Genomic DNA, 7306 nt, shown 5'->3' with positions numbered 1-7306 from the left:
CGTCGTCGTCATCTCTATTAATCGAGGCAGTCGTATTGCCTAAAATTGGAAAACCTACTCCTTCATCACTTTAAATCTCGATTGTTGGCCTCATCTTTCCGGTATAAAGCTAGCAGACCCCTATTTTGGAAAACCTGCTCCAGTTGATCTACTACTAGGAGCAGAATTATATCCCTTTTTATTAAAGGACCAAAGAATTCTTACTCATAATCCCAAAATGCCTTCTGCTATTCTCACTATTTTTGGTTGGATTCTCGTTTCGTGGTTATGCTTCCCCACCAGATTGTGTAAAAACTAGTTTATGCAGTGTGGTGTGCTCAGAAGATTTTCAAGATTCCATGGATTCATTCATTAGAAGATTCTGGGAGATTGAGGAACTGCCACAAAAAATATTTCGTTCTTCGGAAGATGAGTTATGCGAAAGCATATTTCTTAAATCTCTCTCGCGTTGTGATTCTGGTCGTTTTATCGTGGGCTTACCATTTCGACATATCTCGCCAATTTTCGCTGGTTCTCGCTCACTCGCATTTCGTCGTTTGCTTTCGCTAGAAAAGCGATTACAAAATTCTTCTCTCTATGACAGTTATTCTGAAGTATTACAGGAATATTTGTCGCCAGGATATATGGAAAAAGTGTCTGCTCCTGCTTCAGATGAAGGTCATTTCTATTATCTCGCTCATCACCCTGTAGTTAAACTCAGTAGTGCTATTACTAAAATTCGATTAGTATTTGATGCTTCGGCTAAAGATTCCAAGGGACAGTCCTTGAATGATAGTCTTTTAACGGGAGAGAAATTACAAAAGGATATATTCTCAATATTGTTAAAATTTCGCATTGATGAAATCGTATTCACTGCAGATATTAAACAAATGTATCGGCAGATTTGGATAGAACCAAAGCATACGGATTATCAACGTATTTTGTGGCGGTTCTCTCCGTTCGAAGACGTTCAAGACTACCGTTTGAAAACTGTCACCTTTGGAGTTAGCTCATCTCCATTTCTAGCTCTTCGCACCATTCAACAGCTTATTGCAGAGAGAAAAGCTTCATTTCCACTAGCTGCAAAAGTCCTAGAAACTGACATTTTCGTAGACGATGTTGTAACAGGCTGTTCATCGGTCGAGTCTGCATTACAATTACAGCACGAGCTTGTGGCATTATGCAGTTCTGGAGGATTTGAACTTAGAAAATGGTCCAGTAACTCACAAATTCTTTTAGATAAAATCGCGTCATCTGTGTGTCACGATTCTTCTTTTTCTTTTGATTTTGAAAAGGATATGGTTCTCAAAATTCTTGGTCTCCAGTGGGTTCCACTGCAAGATTATTTTACATATAAAGTTTATATTCTGGAAAGGCCATGTACAAAAAGGCACGTTTTGTCAGAGCTGGCAAAAATATTCGATCCATTGGGATTTCTATCACCTCTCACTTTTTTCGCTAAATATTTGATTCAACAACTCCAAAGATATAAAACCAGAGATAGATCAATGTAAAGTTTTTCATCAAACTAATTTGCAATTACCAAAAATAGATTTGCCTAAATTTTATGGTGATTATTCTGAATGGCCTGCATTTATAGAATTATTTAAATCATTGGTACAGTTAAATAGTTCGGTTCCAAAAATTCAAAAATTTCAATACTTGCAATTATCTTTAGGGAAAGAACCTCTCTCTCTAATAAAATCTTTAAATCTAAGTGAAGATAACTATGATATTGCATATAAAAGTTTGGCCAATCGTTATGAAAATGTTCGCTTATTATCAAGTTCCTGTTGGCAGCAAATTACTGATTTACCTAAGTTAACTTCAGAAACTCCTGTTGAATTAAGAACATTACTAAATGTTTTTAATGAGAATTTAGAAGCGTTACGAAATTTAGGTTTACCCGTAGATTCGCGGGGTTTTGTTCTTTTTCATATTGCTATTGCCAAGCTTGATATGTCTACACTAAAAAGATTTGAGTTAGAACATAGCTCAACAAATATACCAACTTTCTAAAGTTTAAAAACTTTTTTGGAAAAACAGTGTGTAGCTTTAGAATCGATTGCATGCACTACTCAAAAATCTGACAAAAAATCATTTTCTTCTCATAGTTCCAAGGAAAACTTCGTTCGCAATAAAATATCGTTTTTTACTATTAATTCTAGCAAATCTAACCTCAATAATTCTCAAAATGCAAGCTATTATTATTGTTCGTTTTGTAATACTAAAGGCCATCCTATATATCGTTGTAGTTCATTTCTGGAAATATCACCTAAAGAAAGATATTCAATTGCAAAACAACATAAACTTTGTTTGAACTGTCTCTGTAATAATCATAATGTCGCTTCGTGTAGTTCTCGTTCTGTTTGTCACTCATGCAAAGGAAACCACCACACTCTTTTGCATTTTTCTACCGAAAATCAAATCGAAAATCAAGATTTAATATCGCCTCCCACGCCTGAGGATTCTGTTGCTGGTTCTCTACATACATCTCAAATTAGTCCTATTCCAGGCACTTCTGGTTCTTCTCAAGGAAATTCGTTAATTAGTCTCTTATCGTCAGGCTCGCCTGTTATTATTTCTACCGCTCTCATCGAAATTCGCGATGAATATGGAAACTTCCATAAAGTCAGAGCTATCATTGACTCCGCTAGTGAATGTAGTTTCATTACGGAGAAATGTGCCAATTAGTTAGGATTGTTCAAACAAAAAACCAATTTATCGATATTCGGAGTTATTCAAGTATCGTCTACCGCTACCAGCTTCATCTCGTCTCAAATTCGCCCATGCAACTCATCGTCGTCGTCATCTCTATTAATCGAGGCAGTCGTATTGCCTAAAATTGGAAAGCCTACTCCTTCATCGCCTTTAAATCTCGATTGTTGGCCTCATCTTTCCGGTATAAAGCTAGCAGACCCCTATTTTGGAAAACCTGCTCCAGTTGATCTACTACTAGGAGCAGAATTATATCCCTTTTTATTAAAGGACCAAAGAATTCTTACTCATAATCCCAAAATGCCTTCTGCTATTCTCACTATTTTTGGTTGGATTCTCGTTTCGTGGTTATGCTTCCCCACCAGATTGTGTAAAAACTAGTTTATGCAGTGTGGTGTGCTCAGAAGATTTTCAAGATTCCATGGATTCATTCATTAGAAGATTCTGGGAGATTGAGGAACTGCCACAAAAAATATTTCGTTCTTCGGAAGATGAGTTATGCGAAAGCATATTTCTTAAATCTCTCTCGCGTTGTGATTCTGGTCGTTTTATCGTGGGCTTACCATTTCGACATATCTCGCCAATTTTCGCTGGTTCTCGCTCACTCGCATATCGTCGTTTGCTTTCGCTAGAAAAGCGATTACTAAATTCTTCTCTCTATGACAGGTACTCTGAAGGACCACAGGAATATTTGTCGTCAGGACATATGGAAAAAGTGTCTGCTCCTGCTTCGGATGAAGGTCATTTCTATTATCTCGCTCATCAACCTGTAGTTAAACTCAGTAGTGCTACTACTAAAATTCGAGTAGTATTTGATGCTTCGGCTAAAGATTCCAAGGGACAGTCCTTGAATGATAGTCTTTTAACGGGAGAGAAATTACAAAAGGATATATTCTCAATATTGTTAAAATTTCGCATTCATAAAATCGTATTCACTGCAGATATTAAACAAATGAATCGGCAGATTTGGATAGAACCAAAGCATACGGATTATCAACGTATTTTGTGGCGGTTCTCTCCTTTCGAAGACGTTCAAGACTACCGTTTGAAAACTGTCACCTTTGGAGTTAACTCATCTCCATTTCTAGCTCTTCGCACCATTCAACAGCTTATTGCAGAGGGAAAAGCTTCATTTCCACTAGCTGCAAAAGTCCTAGAAACTGACATTTTTGTAGACGATGTTGTAACAGGCTGTTCATCGGTCGAGTCTGCATTACAATTACAGCAAGAGCTTGTGACATTATGCAGTTTTGGAGGATTTGAACTTAGAAAATGGTCCAGTAACTCACAAATTCTTTTAGATAAAATCGCGTCATCTGTGTGTCACGATTCTTCTTTTTCTTTTGATTTTGAAAAGGACATGGTTCTCAAAATTCTTGGTCTTCAGTGGGTTCCATTGCAAGATTATTTCACATATAAAGTTGATATTCTGGAAAGGCCATGTACAAAAAGGCACGTTTTATCAGAGCTGGCAAAAATATTCGATCCATTGGGATTTCTATCACCTCTCACTTTTTTCGCTAAATATTTGATTCAACAACTCTGGGTTTTAGGTATAGGGTGGGATGAAAAACCGCCCGATCGCATTTTGGAAATTTGGGAAAATTATAAATCCCAACTGCATCTCATTTCGTCTCTTAATGTTCCTCGTCGCATCACTTGTGATGATGTCATATACTACGAACTTCACGGGTTCTGTGACGCATCAGAAAAAGGTTATGCGGCTGTTGCTTACCTTCGTGCTCTTTCTCATAATTCTCAATATCGGGTCTCTTTGGTTAGCGGAAAATCAAAAGTTTCGCCCTTAAAACGAATCTCTCTTCCTCGACTGGAGTTATGCGCTGCAGTCTTATTGACTGATCTTATTCCAGCAATCTCAAAAACGCTGGAAAATAATCTTAAGTTTTGTAAGCTTTATGAGTGGTCAGATTCTATGGTAACTATTTCTTGGATTAAATCTTCACCTCATCGTTTGAAAACATTCGTTGCCAATCGAGTAAGCCATATTCAAGATATTCTTCCACCTGCTTGTTGGAATTATGTGGAATCCAATAGGAACCCTGCTGATTGTGCTTCGCGAGGTTTGTTACCTCTGTTGGTTGATCTAGTAAATCACTCCCTATGGTGGGCGGGACCAGCATGGCTTAAAGAGCGACAAAACTGTTGGCCTTCTTTTAATCACTCTGTAGAGCATAGTTCTTTGTCCATAAAGGAGGAAGAAAAGGTAACCTCTTTGAAAATAGCCGTTTCTATAGATTTTAACATTGAAAATGTTTCTGTTATCCTATATAAGGGAGCCCAAATCGAATTAAAATGCTACATTTGCCACACCATGACGTCATATATACAAGGGTATAGGAAATCTCGGCGCAGCGGCGGCAGTCGGCCAGCGCGCGCAAAAACCATTACATCGCTAATTGTTTATTGATATATCTTTATTAGTTTAAAAGCAAAAAATATGGGGTTTGCTTTGATACCTTGTCAAGACATAAGCGAAACTTTTAAATTGTTTCTTTTTTTCATTTAGGCCTTCGTTTTTCGTTAAATGAAAGTTATATCTAATCTAATAATCTATTTTTAAACCAAATTTTCGCATGATGGAAATGAGTTATTCATGTTTAAAGTTTTTTTTGGTCATAAGCGCCTAATGGAAATGTTTTTTTGTAAATAATTATAAAAAAATACTCCCTACGAAGACTTTATTGTGTACTGGATCAAAAAATAAGTATTTGTTTTCTCTATACGGTGGTATTAATATATCGATTTTTGATGATAGTGCCCTTTTACCCGGTCTAATTTTGTACTATTTTCGGAATAAGGGTCCTCATATCATGTACTGTACTTCCATCCCTGAAAAATTCAGCTTGTGACACCGAAGTGAGAGGTAAAGTCAAAATAAACTTTAATTTACCTCCATCATAGGTAGGTGTAGGTACTCTAGGTATATTCTACCTAGACAGTAGCTGAACTAGCTGACAGTAGTAATTAATTTGTTATCCGATAAATAGTTGTCATTATATAAGTTTAATCATCTTATACCTCCTATAACGGCAGGTTTTGGATTTTTCCTGATTGGTTTGTTAAACAAAAATATACTGGGCATATAAATGTCTGTTACAGGTTAATTCGTTAAAGAAATATGTTACACACATATTATTTTAATAATAATAGTATAATAATAATGGCTATATTATGTTATAACACATACATATGTATTGAATGTACTTATTTTAACCAATGCATAGTTTTGTTTTTTTAATCTCACAAATAAGAAATGTTTTATAGTTTTTATTATAAAAAAACAGTGATTATACAATTTATTTAAACCCCTTACACTGTTTTCTGTAAGGGGTGTAACCAGGAGTATATTTCGTAACCTCTTACGATATAAGAGGGCCACAAAGTGTTTTATTACTTAATGCTTAGATTAAAATTTAATAATATATTTGTACATAAAATAAAATTGACTAGAAAGTCAATTAATTAATATTGACTAAATAATACTACTAAATAAGTACAAGATTTTTTTTTCTAATTATTTTAGTGTATTTTTAGTCACCTAATTATAAAGGAGAGATATCCAACCATTGCATTGTTTTACTCACAAATAAATGTTTTATGGTTTTTATTATAAAACAAGGATTAATTTATTATACACCCCTTAACCCAAACACTCCAAGGAGGATATTTTGTGATCCCTTATTTAAAGTGGACAAGCTTTATTAGTCAATGTTTTAATTACCCAGTGTCTTTAATAAAAATCTAATGTAATTTTTCATAGAAATGATCTGACATTAAAAGCAAATTTTATCAAAAAACTTTTTGATTATCTACAAGGAGTAAACCGCTGACAAATGCCTGTATACTAATGCCAAAGTAATGCCAAAAATGCAAATTAAATACCAAAATTTCTCATATAATGCCCTACTAATGCCAAGCTGATTCCAATATAATACCACTAATACTATAGTTAATTTGTGCTAATACCACGAATAATATGTAACACATTTGTTTCACGAATTAACCTGTAACAATAGTGGTAGGTACGTGCACAGATTTTTTCCTAGGTAACTTAAATGTCGTTAAAAAGTCTAATTATATTTAAAGAAGATATAATTCCAACAAATTACATTATAAGGCCAATAATGCACAAGTAATACCATTAAAATTTTAGCCTTTTTAATTTGTGTAACATATTTCTTTAACGAATTAACCTGTAACAACAGTGGTAGGTACGTGCACATATTTTTCTATAAAAGCTATAACAACATAGGTAACTAATATTTATAATTTAATTCGAATTTTAATCTAAAATAATAAATGTTTTTACTGGTGTATTTCTGAAGTGTTCATTATTAAAAGTAGATATTCTTCAAGTTATGCGAAGTAATAAGTAATGTTTCCGGTGAGACCGCGTATATGTCACCGGATTCTGGTTAGTATAAAGACTTTTTCTATAGAAATAGTTTTTTTATATATTTTCCTTTCAAAATAAGACTAATTTCTTCTTATTCTTTTAAATATTACAGTGTTTCTTTTTCCTAAAATGTTGTACTTAATTTTCGCTTAAAATTAAAAAATCACAAATGGAGGAAAATATACGTTATTG

Source organism: Sitophilus oryzae, unplaced genomic scaffold (genome assembly GCF_002938485.1).
Source record: "Sitophilus oryzae breed Bouriz unplaced genomic scaffold, Soryzae_2.0 scaffold_935_pilon_pilon, whole genome shotgun sequence".
In the NCBI taxonomy this organism is placed as follows: Eukaryota; Metazoa; Arthropoda; class Insecta; order Coleoptera; family Curculionidae; genus Sitophilus; species Sitophilus oryzae.
The sequence above is the reverse complement of the archived record's forward strand: the minus strand, read 5'-3'. Positions refer to the sequence as shown.